Here is an 18,668-nt window from a genome sequence, read left to right as displayed (position 1 = left end):
GTCTGCTATCTTTATCTTTCATAAAACTCAAGCTTACTCAGATTCACTACAAAAAGTGGGGAGATTCCCGATGCACAAAAACATCGGCAGAAGTGAAAAAGACGTTGGAAAACAAATTCTTGACGTAGAAAGGAATGTCGGGAAGACTGTTGAAAGAAACGCGTCGAGAGACCTTTTCCCAACGCGTCACCAACAAGGCGTCAGGAATAACCTTCTTTCGACGTTTTCTTCACCGACATTCTTGATGTGTTGGAAGTAAGTAATCCTCGATGTCGACATTTTCGACGTCATTGGTGCATAAAAAATAACTACTCCCAACGTGTATATATCAGACGTCGTCCATGTGTTGGAAAATATTTTTAATATGTATTTTTTATATTTTAAATATGTAATTTTTCTTTTTTTCCTAAAATATTTTCTTGTAATGTTTTTCAATCGAGTCTCTATTTCCTAAAATATTCACGCTCGTTTTCAATTAAATTAAAAAAAATTAAAATAAATTAGTAAATTACAAAATACAAACACAAATTCAACAAAAAATTTAATGTTCATAATACAAAAAAGCGCAAAGAAAGTCGTACATCTCCTAACGAGCCTCATCCACTCTACACAGCGGGTTCTACAATGATGCAAAAGTAGCTAAGTTTAGTACATATATATGCATATCATCACAGTATACTATAATTTCAAAAACTTAAGAATAATGAAAACATGTATACATACCACAAAAGCTAGGGATCATCATGTGGTGGTCTTTACTGTGCCCGAGTCATATCTTCTATCAACTTTCGCATTCGTTCCACTTCTGAAAATAACACTTCGTGATTTCTTGTCTGCTCTTCAATCTGTTTCATATCTTGATCAAGCTTACCTGTAATTGAAGTTCTACTATGGATTGCGGACATGACGTCGTGGAACTGCTCACACTTGTCATCTTGCGGGCCTTCGGCTTGGGCCCCTAACCAAAGCCTTTTAAGTAGTCTAGTCGTCTATCCAACACCGTCTCGCATATCTCATCCCTAGAGAGTGGCTAATTACCTTCTAGGGTAGGCTAAGACTGGAGTTCTAGCATTTGATGCTGCAAAAAATTTAAAAACTATCTTATTAAGTAAAAAATATATTATATATTAAAGAGGACAAATGAAAGCAGAAGTGTTGGTTGCATAATTTACATGTGCATCCTCCGCAGCCTGGGACACGAACGTTCCGTCTCGAATGTGTGTTTGTTGGAACAACTCTACATGATCGACCAACTCCTCTCTTTGCTCAAAGAGCTCATGCTGTCGTTGTAGAAACGACTTTGATCCACTACTATGATTATAAGGCTGCTTCTGTCTAACAATCTTGTTAATCCGTGATTGCTCTTGTATGAAAACAATTATTTTATTTATTTCTTATACATATTAAAAGTTGAAATCATAATTAACCTTGACAAAGAGTTCAGTTGCTCACCTTGAATGCACAGCTCATGTAGTGGTCATAGAGGAAGTGTCAATCCTTATCACGTCCCACCAATAGGTTTGTTGGGTTGGCACGAACCTTCTTAGCATCGTTGTATTTTTTGAAGTGTTTGTGACAGTCGTCCCGATACTCTTTAAAGATGGTGAGCATCTGTTGCTCAACAAACCTATTCATTGCTTGATCACTGAAATCAATCATAAAAAACTGCTACACATTACAAAAACAACACATTAGCTTAGTTAACTTAAATATGTTTCAAATGAAATCATAAATGTGTAGTGGAATTACCTGGAGGTATCCCTTGATTACCTCGATGTATTTTCTACCTACATCTGTATACTTAAGGCAACGGACAGGAAATGTCTTTCGCACTCACACACCTATCGTTTGGTTGAAGCGAACGGCGTGTGGGGAAATAAGCTTTTCTACGCCAGGGGTGATTGTCATTGGAATCCACCCATTGACTGCAACGTAGCGCTCTGACTCTAAGAGTCAAGACTGCACACGTCTCCTAGGAGTCGGAGTCGCAGATGGTTGAGAAGACGATCTTATTCAATAAATTATAAGAACATATAATGTTAGAAAAAAAACTTGAAATAATCCTAAGTTAAAATACCATTATTAGACTCTCTCGAATTGTCGTCTACGAACAACGACCCTCCCACAAGGTTATCTAAATCGTCTGTAAACTCAAGGAACATAGCATCCGTCTCAAGGAAATTAGTGCGTGGGAATGACATTATGCCTGTGGACATAGAAAACAAACATTCAATAAGCAAATACGAACAAATAGCTAGAATCGAAATATATAAACTATATAAATATGTGGGTAGGTGGTTCATCACTATAATTCGTCGTCGTCGCTTGTTTCGCTTGCATGTGACAAGTGTTCATCCACATGGTCGATGAAGTCGTCAGTGACATGACGCACAACCGATCTTTCAACGATTGTGGGATCAATGTCAGTCCTGGATAGAGTGTCATCCTCGATTTGCTCATCCACTCGATGGCTGACAACGATTCTAGTATATTCAGGTCCTCATTCTCAACATCGTCCACTTCTGGCACATCCCATATACGCTTATTCTGGACGACTTGCACAACTTTCCAATTGCTACGATTTTTAATTTGGGTCATCTAAGTAAAAAACTTGATGTGCTTGTGTCGCAAGAATTACAGGTTCCTCCACGAACTAAAAATGGGACGTGTTAAGAGATTTGTCGCCTAGTTCAATGTGTATTCTTTGACTTTTGTTGACGTTCGTGTCATACCACTGACACTCGAATAGCCAGACATTTCTTTCCAACGGATATTAAACGTGCAACACTTCGTCTAGAACACCGTAGAAATTATTGGCTCCACTTCCACTTGCATTGCTTTCACCAATGACCATCAGTTCACCATTTTGTGTAGTACGTCAGGAATCAAGTTCTGACGTTTGAAATCTTAGCCTATCCATGATGCATCCATTGTAACAACGAACGTCATATGATGGTCCCATCGCAAGTGAGAAGAAATTGTAAGATAGATTTTCAGAATCACGAAGTTCTATAACTTGAAACGAATATGACAACAATTATACACATTCATGTGCTTAAATACGTTGGTGCATACATGTCACACGAAAACTTGCTATATACCTGTGCTTGAAACCATTCAGGGAATCCCCATTGATATCTTTTATACAAATTCATAGCATTTTGAGCATGTCGACGTATTAGCCTCAAATGTTTCCTAACGGGGATGATTATGAGTTTAATTTGTGTAACAATAAATGTATAACAAATACTAACAACTATACCTAAGAATGACGAAGATAAGGAATGCTTACTTAGATACTCCGATATTTCGTCTACATTGTTAAGTATGTACCAATGTAAAAGGCGTTTCTCTTCCTGTGATATAGTATGAAGACTTGACGCACCTAAGGGTCGTACTTTCTGCTTGAAAATTTCAAACTCACCAATTACCTCATCCTCTACAATGATATCATTATTTCGCCCATCTCTTGTGAATCGAGTCTCTATACCATTTAGGTAATGCGAACAAAAGGTGCTCGATTCATTCATCACATACGCTTCTGCAATTGACCCCTCAGGACGTGCTTTGTTTCTAACATACTCTTTTAAAGTACATAGACTTCTTTCAATGGGATACATCTAACTGTAAGAAACTAGACTAGTAACCTTGGTTTCATATGGTAAGTGAACGGCTACGTGTACCATAAAGCTAAAGAAGGCAGGTGGAAATATTCTTTCCAACTTACAAAGTATGATTATGATGTTTGCTTGCAATCTGTCTTAATTACTTACTTTTATCATTCTGGCGCCCAAGTCACGAAAAAATTACATAATTCGATAATAGCAGTGTACACGTTTTTCAGTAAAAGTGCTCGAATACCAATAGGTAGCAGTCGATGTAATAAACATGACAATTGTGCGTTTTGAGTCCTGATATTTTCTTCTCTCTTTCATGCACACATTGCGATATATTGGAAACAAATCCATCGGGAAACTTAACTAATTTCAAGAATTTGCAAAACTCAACTCTTTCACTGCTAGTCAATGTGTAGCTCGCATGTGGCTTGACCAATCAATTACCAACTTCTATAAGGTGTACATCCTTTCTTATCTTCAGATCTTATAGGTCCAACCGAGCATTTGTGACATCCTTGATTTTTCCTTCGATATTCAACAACGTACCAACCAAATTGTCACAAACATTCTTCTCAATGTGCATTACGTCAAGTTTGTGATGTAACAGTAATCTCGACTAGTAAGGAAGTTTGAAAAAAACTACTTCTCTTCATCTAATTAAGAGCTCTCTTTCTTTTCTTATCTTTTATTGAAGGATGTTTACTCATAACTGGAAACTCCAACTGATCTAGCTGTTCTAAGACTTCGTGCCCATTCATCACAACTGGAGGAGCCTTACGCTCTACCTTTCCATCGTGCAGCCTACTTCTATGTCACACATGGTTCTCTGGAAGATAGCGTCTATGTCCCATGAAGGTTTTTCGACCTCGTATCTCGAACGACAATCTATCACCCATGCATATGGGACATGCTTGATACCCCTTTGTACTCCCCTCATAGGTCACCATAAGCCGGAAAGTCATTAATCGTCCCCAACAAGGCTGCATGTAACTGAAAGAACTGATCTATAAGAGAGTCATACGTACGTACCCCAAAAGTCAATAACTCTTTCAGTTCCTCAATCAATGGTTGGAGATACACATTGATTTCCCTACCAGGAGATCTAGGACCGGGTATGAGTAGTGACATGAAGAAATTTTTCTCTTTCATGCATTTCCATGGTGGCAAATTGTAAGAAAGTAACACAACAGACCATATAATGTACAAGGTACTAATTTGACCAAATGGGTTAAATCCATCTGAAGCCAACCCCAAATGCACGTTCCGTGGATCAGAAGCAAAATCATGAAATTCATTATCAAAGTGCTTCCATCCCTCTGCATCAGTTGGATGTCTCAACACATTTATCCCTATGTCATCTCATGTCAGCAAACCTTTCTTGCTATACAAACAGGCATTGTAATCTCAGTACCAAAGGAAAGTGGTGCAATACCTTATGTGGAATTTTTTCCCTCTATTATGATTAACCTTGTACCAAGCCTCGCCACATATAGGATAATGTTGTAAATCAGCAAACTCTTTCCAGTACAATACACAATTGTACTTGTACGCGCGAATAGTCTCATATCCCATGCCCAAGTCACGAAGTTTTCGTTTATCTTTATAAAATTAACTAGGGATAGTACTACTACACATTGGAAACATTATTCTTAAGAGTTCTAACAACATGTCGAACGACTTGTTACTCCAACCATTTAGAACTTTCACGTGCATCAACTTAACTAAAAAATTTAAGGACAAAAATTCAGAACAACCGGGGTATAACTCATTACATGCTTCATTCAATAAGTCCTGAAATATGTTTTTTGTATCTTTATCTATATCTACCCCAATATTCCTCGATATTTCATCTTCCAAACGACGTTCCTCCGTTTCCTCATCTTGTTTAATCAGGGCTTGTAAATTATTCAGCATACCAAATATGTCATCTTCTTTATTAAACTGCTTACTACTAGTTCCTTCATCAAAAGGGTTACTACTAGTTCCTTCCTCAAAGTTTTTAGTACCTTTAAAGCTTAATGACTGATCTTCATGATACACTCATTCTGTGTAGTAGGGAGATATTCCAATAGTCAGTAGATGTCGTTCCACACCCTCTAGTGAGTTTCAATTTAATTTCATACATCTTTTGCATGGACATTTTATTCGTCCATAGGCATCAATGTGAAACTTGGCAAATTCCCTCTCTACACTCAAGAAAAAACTTATTCTTAAGTTTCATCCAACCCTTGTCCATCGTTTAAGTCCCTAAAACATAAATAGGTTTGATTAGAAACATATCCCTCTCCTCTCACATCCTAAACTTACTCCCCTAAATGTACAATCTCTCATAATTTTCACTAAAACTAACTTCAAACTACAGAGGCGACCGTAACTGCAGGATAGCTAGAACAACCTAATTATTAACCACAAACAACTTCAATCTTCGCATCCTACCCACCCCTTCCAACAACGCTACCTTACAAGTTATTCTACTACCACCCTTTCAAACTCTAAAAAATACAAACAAATTCAAAACAAAAAAGACTACCATAAATACAGGATAACCATCCCAAATCAATAACAAATGTCACACCCCCTCTCGGACTACCTGCTACCTTAGACCGAAAGATGGCGTGAAGCCGACGAACAACGCTTTTCTGTACCTGTATCTGTCGACTCTGCTTAAAACTTTCATGTGATGAACTTGCCAATCTAGTATATAAACTATTGTACATGCCACAAAACACAGCGGATCCTAGGCTAGTCAAACACATACATGAAGTGTACCTCAAAATTTACCGATTTCACGAGTAAACCTAAAGACACCTTAATCAAAATATAACCAACAAAATTTACACAACTACAGCTCCTAAAGCTTATACAAACTGTGGAGTATCTATAACATACAAGGGTGTATATACACCACAACATAACAGACTCTATGCCCAACTCAAAACACGTACTGGCAATCGATAATGAAGCTTCCGCAGACTAAGGCAGTCTATCAGGCACCGGGAAGTCGATCTCTACCTGGAAAATGGGTAAAACATTTTGGAAAGGGTGAGCTATGAAGCTCAGTGAGTGACTCAATTTAAAACTATGAATTTAAAGATAAGAGCACGTGAAAACTTTACACATATAAATCTGTTTATACAAGTCGCAAATGTAAATGTGTAGTAGTAAGAATAACTTCCTTAAATACTCAGCATGTTCATCATTGAAATCTAGCAAGGCATATCAAGTATATCGAAGCATTTTAACTAACATGACGAATCTACGTTGTGTAGGGTACACATAGTACAACAACGTTTACAAGCACTACGATGTAGTGGGGCCCGCCCAGCACTCCTATCAACTTTGTCGTAGTGGGGCCCGCCCAGCACTCACGACAGCATCGTTGTTACGGAGTACACTCAACGTCAACAACGGAATCTAACTAGTGTGCACACGGTAATCTCTAGCCTCAGGCTCAAGATCTCAGTCATGTAGTTAATGAAAATTTCATAAATCATCTTTAAATATTAAAACATGCCTCCTTATAAATTTTACACAAAGCTTGAACTTTACTCAGCTCTTTCGTGGAAAATTGTAGTTCTTAAAACAAAACTTCATACTAATTCATGCTTTGCTTAAAATATTGTGGTTTAAATACTTTCCAAACATTTAATATCTACGTGCTAGCATAAATTTCTTTAAGAAATCTAGTCTCCAAATGTATACTTGAAAATAGTCATGAAATTCAAATACCTTTCACAGCTTCGTAAGTAAACATTTATCGTATTCAATCAAAATAACAGTTATGAAAAATATTTCAAAGTTGGTTTTGTCGCTCACCGTCTTGGGCTAGATCCTTGGTCTATAAGCTCGATTTAATTCTTCTCGGCTTGCCAACAACCCAACCGAGTATTAGAACTTTAAACATTCTGGTTTTCTAAAGATATACATAACATGTCGCACCAAAGATGACGCTCACGAAAACAAAGCTTAAGAAATAAAATCCTATTTCAACAACTCTCTGAAATTTCCAGATTTCTAACATAAACTTCAAATGATTATAACTTTCTCAATACTTAACCAAAATGAGTGTTCTTTATATTAAAATCTTCATTTTGAGATCCTCTAAAACTTACCTGAAGGCATGTAAATCTGATTCCCCGTGCATAAACTCAGATAACCCTCAAAACAGAACCACTTCCAGAATCGCGCGCACACGACCTCTTTAACTTGTCCCTACAAGTTAACTAATTTTTAGTCGTTTTTGGTTTATAATTTCTTCATGAAAGTTGTAGTAAATTGAATACGCTTTCCAACCATACCAAATAGAGATTCTAACTCCACCGATACACTCTGAAATACAAGAAAAACCAGAGACCTCCTGATTTCGATTGAAAACCAACTGCCCTATTTTCTTCATCAAAAAGCACCAAATGAATATCCGAATTTGCTCCAACGTTCTTCATAAAGTTTGTTTAAAAATGAGTTAACTTTCAGTAAATGTAAATCTCACCTCTTAATTCTTTTTGAAGAGTTCAAACCAAATTAAAAACCAGTGATGTGCAGAATGAACTAAAATTCAGCCATTGATACACTTTGCTTGAGTTCTCCTCCTCTTCTTCAACCTAAAAATTCTAGTAAAATTTCTCTTCTTCTTCCTAACTCTCTCTTAGAAGTTCTCTGCAAATTGAAGAAGGAAAAAGAAAAAAAAATGGAACTTGGATGTCTTCGAAATCTTGGCGGTGAAGGGAAGAGAAGAAGAAGAAGAAGAAGAAAAGAAAAAATGAAATTTTCTTCTCCTTTTCTTCTTTTTATCCTTTCTTTTCTTTCTTTTCTTTACTTTATTTAATAAAACTATTTAATATATAAATATATATATATATATATATTTACACTTAATTTCTATTTTCTTTTTCTCTTTTTTTCTTTCCACATTTAAAGAAATTAAACCAAGAAAATATCGGGTTTACAACAAAGTTATTCAAAACTACTAAAAAAATAAAGTATTAGAAGTGAACTAAAGGCTACCATAACTGCAGGATAGCCAAAACGAATCTTAACATATATTACATAATTTTTAACACAATAATAACCATTGCCCCCTCCCCCCTCAAACTTTAAACCATAATCCCTCACTTCAAAATTTCAATTCACCCCCCTCCCGCACTTCAAATTTTCAATTCAACCCCCCTCAAAATTTCAATTCAACCCCTTCTCCCCTTCAAAATTTGAATTCAACCCCAACTCCCTCTAATTTTTAACACACCCTCTTCAAATATTCAACTAAACCCCGCTCACCCTCTTCAAATTCAACCTACACATTCAAAATTTCAATTCTACAAATTAATTTCTCAAATACCCCCTTCAACCCACATTCAAAATTCTCATTTCAAAAACCAAAATCTATTCCTAAATAATATCCTACAACTAATTCATCATTAAAATCCTAAAACTAATTTTCAAAAACAAAAACCTAATCTAAAATAACATTTTTTAAGATTTAGGATTTTAAACTTACCTCAACTACGAATGTGCGGTGGTGGACTGGGAGAGGGACGACAATAGACTCACCACGACGAGGGCAACGACGATGACTGTTGGATGCTTCTCTTCTCTTAGATCGCCGTCAAAATCGATCTCTCGTCGCTTCTTTTCTCTTTCATTTCGGTTATGTGTTTCACAGAACTAAAATATCAATTTATAAGAGAACTTTCAATACAACACAAAAACGTCGAGAGATCCCCTTACTCCCAATGCAGTTCTCGATGAATAACTAATGGCGTCGGGGATCTCGCCTTACTTCCGACGTTATTGCCGACACACACAAATAGCGTCGGAAGATCCCTTTACTTCCGACGAAGTCTCCGACACCATGTAGGATGCGCCGGAAATATCTGTCTCACAATTAATGTTCAATAATTTCCTACTGATAGTTTCCGATGCTTGCATGGTGCGTCGGGATAAGCTATTATTTTCGATGTCTATATCACGGCGTTGGGAAAATTGGTATTTTTCGACGTGTGTAAATTAGCATCGGGATAATGGGTATTCCCCGATATTTGTTCTTTCGACGCCTTTTTTTGTGTCATGATAACCTCGATTTCTTGTAGTGATTGTTCGTGAAAAACTAAATATCTAAAACAATACTTGCTTAAAATTATCTTATTTCAACTACTCTTTAGAAAAACAATAGTAATGTGCTCATATATAAATTTCATCATAAAACCTAAGCTTGAAACTTATGCTTGAAACCATTTGTGAAAATCACATGTTATTCAGAAAATCAGATTCAAACATAGCAACACAATCATAGATAACAATTTAGAAATTATTTTTTAAATATGTTTGTCACTCACACCCTTAGGTTAGTTCCTTAGAATGTAGACTCGACTTATTTATTCTTGGCCTATCAAAAAAACCAAAACCGAGCGTCAAAACCTTATATAGTCTTGTATCACTATACTTACTTTTGATGACGCACAAAAGATGACATTCAACAATTCTAAACTCAGACGTAAAAGAGTATTTCTCCTATTTCCCCAGAATTTTCCAGATTTAATAACTGAACTTCAAACATTCATAACTTTCTCAATACTTCATCAAAATTAATGTACTTGATATCAAACTCTCTACTTTTTAACTCCTCTATAACTTATTGGAAGAAATGAAAATGAGATTCTCAACAGATTGCTATAGAAATGGCCCAAAACAGAGATGGTCGAAAATTGAGTCTTTTGCTATCCATTGACTTGCTCCTGAAATTAAGCTTACTTCCAGTCATTTTTGGCTTATGATTTTTTCATAAAAGTTGTAGGAAATTTTATAAGCCTTTGAACCATACCTAATAGAGCTTCTAACTCCCTCTGTACGATCTAGAAAACATGAAAATTGGAGCCTTCACGAATTCGCACCCAAACTTATGACCTGAATGCCTCTTCGAAAAACGCCAATCTACAATCAGAATTTGCTCATGCTTCCTTCACAAAACTTGTTAGAAATTCAATAAAATTTCGAACAAAATAAAATTCACCTTTTAATTCCTCTTGACAAGTGCAAACAAACTAAAAAACCAAAGGATGTCTGTGTGAATTCAATATGTCTAGAAAATAACTTGAGTTTGTTGTTTCCTATCTTCTTCAACCTTCAAATTGTGAATTTTTTTGCTTCCAATCTTCTCAAATCCTTCCTCAACACAACTCTGAAGTTGAAAAACCAAAAAAAGATGAGAAATGGGAGAAGAATCCTTGGCGGTGGAGAAGAAGAATGAGAGAGAAAAAATATCAAATGACCCATTTTTACTTCCTCTCTTCTTTTCCACTTTTTTTTCTTTAATTTCCTTTTTAATAACAAATATATATAATGTTATTTGCATTTTTCTTTATCCTTCTCTCTTTTTTTTTTAAAAAATAAAATATTTAACACAAAACATTGTCATTTTTCTTCAACAACTTAAGTTCAACTTCCTATATTATATGACAATAACAAAGAATCCAAAGAGAGAATCTTGGGTTTACAGAGCTAATCAACATTCATTAACTAACAGATCATTTCACTAAAGTTTCGTAGTTGCACTACTCTCACTATAGATATATTTATGTCTATCTGATATAACTATGATCAGTAAGTTAATCATTCACAAGTTGTTCATAACCTCGGTTGGATCAAAATACTGTTTTACCCCCGAGATTACATCTTGCTCCTTAAGTCTCATAGATCCACAATTAAACAATTAGTTTAAGGTTTAACCTATAAACTAAATCCCTCTCGAGTCAATGAGATGGTGGGGGTCCTTGTTCAAGACTTGGATTTAGTCCTTGAGGGAATAACCCATCTACTAATCCTAAAGTAGGTAGGAAGGAATTTCGTCTTGTACCTTATGTCCCCTAGCTATCAAACTAGTCTTACCCCTGAAAAGGGAGACTTATTGGGCCAATGTTGTTGAGTTGCTCTCACCTATGTAAATCTAAGGATAATTCTGTGTGAACATAAGTTCATAGTGAGCTTAAATTTAAGATTAAGTTATCTAGGTCATCAATAATCGAAATAGTCAGTTTTTAAACAGTCAACGATGTTATAACTCAAAAATGACTATTTCATGGTTTAGTCTTATGTAAACTTTTTACATTGGATACTCGAATTTCATGTCTCTAAATGAACCATTCAGGATCACATCGTTTGTACTAATTACAAAGTGGGTCGCATCCATAGTGTCCCTAGAATAAGGCGCCTAACCTTATCATACACTATAGACTGTTTGGGTTATATACTCGAACTTTATCTACGTTTATGTCAATACATAAAATTCAAGTCTACACTAGATAGCCTCGGGATCTTAGTTATTTGATTTAAGACTATAATATTCTATTTTCACTAATAAGTACTCTTTAATAACTACTTTATTGAATAGAATATAATACAAACTACAAGTTTTAGGACATAAATTCCAACAGTAAGATATATAATTTACTTACTTTCTTATATATACACATGTATATTTAATTATTTCACATATATATACCTCATATTATAAAATAAAGCAACTTTAATAATATTCTATATATAACCTGGCCTATATCCTAAAGACCCAACTAATTCGATCCAATAATATACCATGTAATATATTCGTTTCACATACTGTATATATCGAGTTTTTTGTATGCTAACGTATATTCAATATGTAGTTTCAGATTAACTTCAACGAATAATATGAAAAATATAATTTGTTAATTTAAAAAAAATTAAATATAAGAATAATATTGTCCCATGAATATAATATATTCAGCTGCAGTTCAACGAAAATTATGAACAATATATATAGTTAATTTAGAAAACATAATTTTTATGAACTATTGTGTAACTCTTGAAACGACATCTTTCTCATGGACTAAAATATACTGCAATGTTGGTCATACCTAGAAAAGAATAATATATATATATATATATATATATATATATATATATATATATATATAATGTAACGTATTATACATAATATGCCCCAATATATAATGAACAAATATGTAAACCGAAACCAACTTCATATACTGGAAAAGTTTTGAAATGATATTTAAATTTATTAAAATCATTGTGTGGATTTAATATAATCGTTATAAATTGCAACTATATTCCTCTACAAACGAACAAACTTTTACTAATTTGAGACAAAATCAATTGAAATACTATTGCAATAATCATTTCAAAAATATATTCTAGTGTGTTTGATAAAAAAAAAAGACAATGTTATATAGAATGTTAACTTGGCATAATATAGGAGATGAAAAAAATGTGAACGCACCAGAAAACATGAAGGAGATGAACGACCACTAGAAGAAATATGCCCTTTAATGTCGGTTGGAAAAAATGAAAATGGAGCTTTAATGTCGCTTTTTGAAATGCGAATGTTTAATGCCGGTTTAAAACCGATGTTAAAGAGAGAGCTTTAATGTCGGTTTAAAACCGACATTAAAGGTATAGTTAATTTTATTTTTATTTTTAAAGAACTTAAGTACCTTCTCTCTTACTTTACTATTTTATTTCTCACGATCCCTTGCCACATGATTTCTTCCCTCTCCTTATCAATTTCTTCCATCTCTTCTCAATCTCATTTTCAACCTCTTCTCCGACGAATAGTCACCGCGCACACAATCGTCGTCCCTCGTGTCCAGCCATCGCCGCGTCTGTCACTGTTGTGCTCGTTCGTTGTTCGTTCACAGTCCTCATTCCTCACGTTTGCGCGTTCGTGCCCAGCCCTCGCTACCACCGTTCCTAGCCTTTTCGTCGACCACTAGCCGCTAAATAACTTTTCACACTCTTTCACGACTTCATCAATGTTCTTTCTTCTCATTCTTGCTGTGAAATCTCATTTTCAATACTTCAATCCTTTTTTTCCATACGAAATTGGAGAACATAGTTTCATCCGAGGTTAGGGATTTTCTTTTGTGTTAAAGCACTTGAGTGTGGTTTTATCCTTTTAGGTTTAATATATACGTATGTTCCCTTAACTCTAGAAATTGAAATTTTGATATTCAGTTGTTCTTCAAATGATTCATGAAGCGAATCTTTTAGGTGAAGCAAGTCAACCTCAAAGATGGCAAGGCTCTTGATGCTGATATTGTCGTTGTAGGTGTCAAAGGCAGACCCTTGATATCTTTTTTCAAATAGTAGGTCCTTGATATTTTTGTTGCTTTTAGATATATAAAAAAAGGAACAAGCTACTGACTAGTTTCTCTCAATATTTATTTTGGCTACAATTATGGAATATGTCTCTTCTTGCTTTTGTTTATGGAACTGAACGCAACTGCTGAGCTTTCCATTTCCTGTACAGATACTATGGGATGTCAGCTAAACTTTGACAGTATGAGCTTAATTATATTCTCCAGGTTAGATCTAAGTTTTGTTATTAAACTAAGCTCGCAATCATGAATTAGAAGAAGCAAAGACAATTCTAAATATTAGATTGCACTATTCGTGGCAGAAATTTTTTGTACAATGATATTGTTCAAAATTTCAAATTGTATGTAGATCTATTAGTTTCAATTATGTGTTGGGTTAAGGGTCGCTATCAATTAGTTTTTTCAGTTATGTGTTGGATTTATTCCTTGTTTTTTTATGTGATTTGGAGGATTAAGATTTCCAAGAAAGTTAAAGTTCTTTATCTGGCAAGTCAATCTTGGTTGTGTCGTGTGAACATTTTGAATGAGCTTTTAAGAAGACTACAATAATGGGTCCTTTCTGTTGTATTCTTTAGTTCATGGTGAGGTTTCGTGTTTCTCTTTGGAATTCATACCTGAAGTTACTTTGTAATCATTCTATAGGCAACATCTTACCTAGTTGGACATTCTTTCTGTAGGGGTCTGTTGTGACCCCCCTTTCTTTACCTTTGGCATGTTTTTGCATTCTTTCATTTTTTCTCAAAAAAAGTTATTTTTATATAAAAACAGCTCCTATATTTAATGAAAAATTCTATTTTTTCTGTATGACTTGTCTCCATTATAGGATAAAGGTGTTCTTCTTACGACTTATGATATTGTGAGGAATAATTCAAAGTCTTTGTAAGGAAACTGCTTCTCTGAAGATAATGAAACTGAGGATGGAACAACATGGGATTACATGATCCTTGATGAGGTCATTATTAGTTACTTGTAGTTTACTTATCATGAAGTTGTTCGTTTTTTTAATATTTAGCAGATAAGCTTATTTTATTTGTACTAATTGTTCTTTACCATAAAGAAACTATACTGTTTTCTTTTCACATATGAAAGTCTTAGTTCATTAGGTTCAAACTTCCATACTCTGTTATTAGAAGTTGATTCCAAGATTCAAGAACGTATTTTCTTTTTCTGTTTTATTTTAATAGCATGAAGTTCATGTACTCATTTCACCATATATTCAGTAGGTGTGTGTTAAAGTGTTGATATAATTAAATTTACCTCAATCCACCAACTTAAGCTTTTGGGTCAATTGGTGACATAGAATGATATCAAAACATGAGGTCCTACGTTAAAAAAACCTCTACAATGTTATTTTCTCCCAAATTAATATTCAATTTCACCTGTTGGGTCGTCAATTAGTGACTTAATAATGTTTATAAATTTTTTCATCTTTTGTTAGTCATTTCTTCCCACAATCATAAATAGCTTGTTTCCCATAAATCGATGTAGACTGTGTTTTTACTCCATTCTCTCCATTGGCACTGTGTTTTTACTGTGATCCATTGGCGCTGTGTTTTTACTGTGATCCCATACGGAGTTAACTATCTCCATTCTCTCTCCCTCTCTCTACTAGTAACTGTGGGCCCTGTTTAACTTTTGTTGTCCTGACCTATTGGGTGACAAGCACTGGTATGGTTCCTCGTTTTATTATTGGTTGTTCTGTATTGTTAGATATATTTTTGTCTTTTTTTATTAATAAAAATAATAGCTTTCATTGAGAAAAAAAATGAAAGAATACAAAAAAACCAAACCACCAAAATGCCCCATCTAAAAGAAGAGACATATTCCAATAATTAGATTGTTTCATGATTGGATGTGTCTATTTTTTGCTTTAATTTCTATGATATGAAGCAACGGTACAAATTATATCATCATCTTTAAAACATAAAGATAAAAAGTTTTAAATAGGTTAGTTTCTATTTCAATATATTGAGGTTGTATCATATCATTCTTCGACAAGTTAGTAGAGAAGTATTGGGGGAGTGATGAGAATAAAAAACAACAGCCAAGTCAAGGTAATCACTGAATATTCAAAAGATCTGTCACATTCTGTATATATATGTGTATTTGTTTTACAGAAGCTTCTCTCTCTTTAGTATATGTGTATACATGTAGAATAAAAAAATAAATGTTTATGAAACGACGATCATTTGTCTCCATCATCTGTTGTGGGGTTGACATTTTGCATAGTTTCTTTGGGCTTGTTGGTTGTTCTGTACTTTACAGATTGGTGTGTTGTTTTGATTTCTCTTTTTTATCTGAACTTTTTACATTGGGGGGGGGGGGGATGTGTGCAATATTGGATTTTATGCTGATGTGTTCTTGAACAATACTCAAACTAGTGGTCTATTAAAAACATCAGTGACAAAATATTTGTCACTGCAATTGATATGTGTTCTTTGTCAGGTTGCTGCTCTGGGAGAAGGTGTTTCTTAGAAGCCAAACTTTTGAGCAGGTAGATGCAAATTTAAGTTAGTTTAATTTGACTATTTTCCTTTCTGATCTGTATCAAATGAGGTCTATGCTATTAATAATGTAGGAAGAAAGTTCCATTACTTTAGAGAGAGGTATTTACAACATCAAATGTGTGAGATTTATGATCGTGAACATAAGGAAGGTTAGCTCTAATCATTGAAATATTTAGTGCCTTGAAGTTGCTAGGATCCAACATTTTTTTTTCTTGGACAAAAGAGAATATATATATCTTTTCCTAATTGTGATGCTCAACTCACGAGTTAATAGACACAAATATCAAAGCCACTTCATCCAATCATGAACCAAGGAATTTGGATCTTAAAGCTTAGGAAAGAAGAGTTTGTGAATGCTGGGTTTGTTTACATTCCATATTTTTTTGCTTCTTTTTCATTTAAGTGATGTTGCTAATACAAAGTAGTCAATCAGAAGAAACAACATGAAGGGCCTGTGTGTACTATATGTGGTGTAAATGAAAAATGATTTTGGCTGTTAATTCCTCCCTTTTCAGGGGACACTTTCTTTCTTTCTTCTATGAGTCCCAACAGGCTATAGAACTGCTTACTACTATGATTGACATGTTTGTTTGCAATAATGGAGATGATAGAAATCAGAAGTTATCGGATTAAATGGTTTATTTTGATCTTGCTTGTAGAATGATTGAAGTCATCAGATTGAAAGCTAAGCGATTGTGTAGATAGCCAGGCGATCGTTGAAGGTTGAAGGCTGAGAAGGCGTTTAGGATTTCTTATTTAAGTCTTGTATTAGGTTCTTGTTTCATGTACTATTGTAGAATGTATATATAAACACAATATTAAGTTTTCATTTTGTGTATACAAATGTAAAAGATAAATATTATAGTTTCTAAAATAATATTAATTTTATTAATTTGTTGGAGCGAGAAAAAAATATTTATCTATATGGATTCAATGTTGGTTTATAAAAATTGGACAATAATACAATAATTAAATAAATATAAATTTCTAAAAATGGACAAAAACAAGCCTTTAATGTCGGTTTTAAACTGACATTATTGGCCTCTTTAATGTCGGTTTTAAAACGACATCATAGCCCAATCGACATTAAAGGGCTTCAATAACACTATCAAAGATGTCGGTTTAAAACCGACATTAAAGCCCAACCGACATTAAAGGGCTTCAATAACACTATCAAAGATGTCGGTTGAAAATTGACATTAAAGGCCTTTAATGTCGGTTTTAAACCGACATTAAAGAGGCCTTTACTGTCGTTTTTAAACCGACATCAAAGCCCAACCGACATTAAAGGCCTTTAATAACGCTCGCAAAGATGTTGGTTGCCAAGTGACATTAAAGCCCTTTAATGTCGGTTTTAAACCGACATTAAAGGTCAGATTTCTTGTAGTGGACAAAGTATAACAATGCAAAATCTGACCGGAAGAAGAAACAATGGAGAGAGAGAGAGTTTAGTTGAAATATTGTAGATAATATATTTGTTAAAGGAAAATTTTCGTAAATATAACAAACTACAAAAATATTTACGGCCCGTGTAACAAAGATCAAAGTTAGTCATTTTTTAAATATTCCAAGTTTATCCTTCCATCTTTCTTCTCCTATTCGCTACAATTTTTTCTATCTCTTTCCTCCTTTCCTCTTTCTTTTTTTTTTTTGTCACTGCGATTTCTTTCCATCAATATTTCTTCTTTTCCTCTTCGTTTTTTACGTCGTTTAGATTAGGGTAACCAACTTCGTTTAGATTAGGATAACCAAATCTAAAAGATTGTGTATAAAGAATTTTGAAAAAAATCGTTTAGATTGAAGTAGTTAAATCTAAACGATTGTCTAAAAAAAATGATTGTGTACCAATTTTTTTTTTAAATCTTTTAGCCAAATCTAAACGATCATGTATCAAAGAATCTTGAAAAAAATAAACAATCGTGTACCAAAAGAATCTTGAAAAAATTTGTTTAGCAAAATCTAAACGATCGTATACCAAATTTTGAAAAAAATTGTTTAGATTTGAGGTAGTCAAATCTAAACGATCGTGTAACCAAATCTAAACGATCGTATAACCAAATTAAACAATAGAATTGAAAAAAATAAATCGTTTAAATTTGACTATCCATTTTTTGCATTTTCCATCGTAGGTTTGTGAACTTTTTTCCGTTTTCGAAATTATTTTATACAGTATAAATATTTTGCAGCTTTGTTATATTTTTTAAAGAACCCTTAATTAAATACAAAATACGAGTTTTTTAATTGTATGTTATATATGTCATAATTAGATAGATCACTAATAAATGCAAACAAATAAATAAAATAAAAAATATTAAATAATTAGTTGTATAAATAGGTAAGTTTTTTGTTAAGGGGAAATCCGTCCATAAAATTTGCTAAATATTATATAATAGCTA

General features: G+C 33.9%; 1 long non-coding RNA gene across 12 annotated transcripts in view; it reads right to left on the bottom strand.

Annotated features, from left to right (window-relative positions):
* The window catches only part of LOC127151244 (uncharacterized), a 70,411-nt gene that overhangs the window by 3,084 nt on the left and 48,659 nt on the right, over positions 1-18,668 (bottom strand). For 2 of the 12 annotated variants that reach the window (XR_007824034.1, XR_007824029.1), the window contains exons 1-9: positions 8,107-8,345; positions 7,916-8,000; positions 7,730-7,829; positions 6,563-6,629; positions 2,078-2,206; positions 1,750-1,972; positions 1,453-1,645; positions 1,173-1,363; positions 724-1,078 (exon numbers count right to left, since the gene is read on the bottom strand). This is a non-coding gene — a long non-coding RNA (uncharacterized LOC127151244). Of the gene's footprint in view, positions 1-470; positions 620-723; positions 1,079-1,172; positions 1,364-1,452; positions 1,666-1,749; positions 1,973-2,077; positions 2,207-6,562; positions 6,630-7,729; positions 7,841-7,915; positions 8,008-8,106; positions 8,346-18,668 lie in introns of those variants that run through there. The other 10 variants (XR_007824032.1, XR_007824031.1, XR_007824035.1 and 7 more) reach the window with 10 other exon arrangements.

Source organism: Cucumis melo, chromosome 10, assembly GCF_025177605.1.
Source record: "Cucumis melo cultivar AY chromosome 10, USDA_Cmelo_AY_1.0, whole genome shotgun sequence".
Taxonomy (NCBI): Eukaryota; Viridiplantae; Streptophyta; class Magnoliopsida; order Cucurbitales; family Cucurbitaceae; genus Cucumis; species Cucumis melo.
This window is presented reverse-complemented; position numbering and strand designations above follow the sequence as displayed.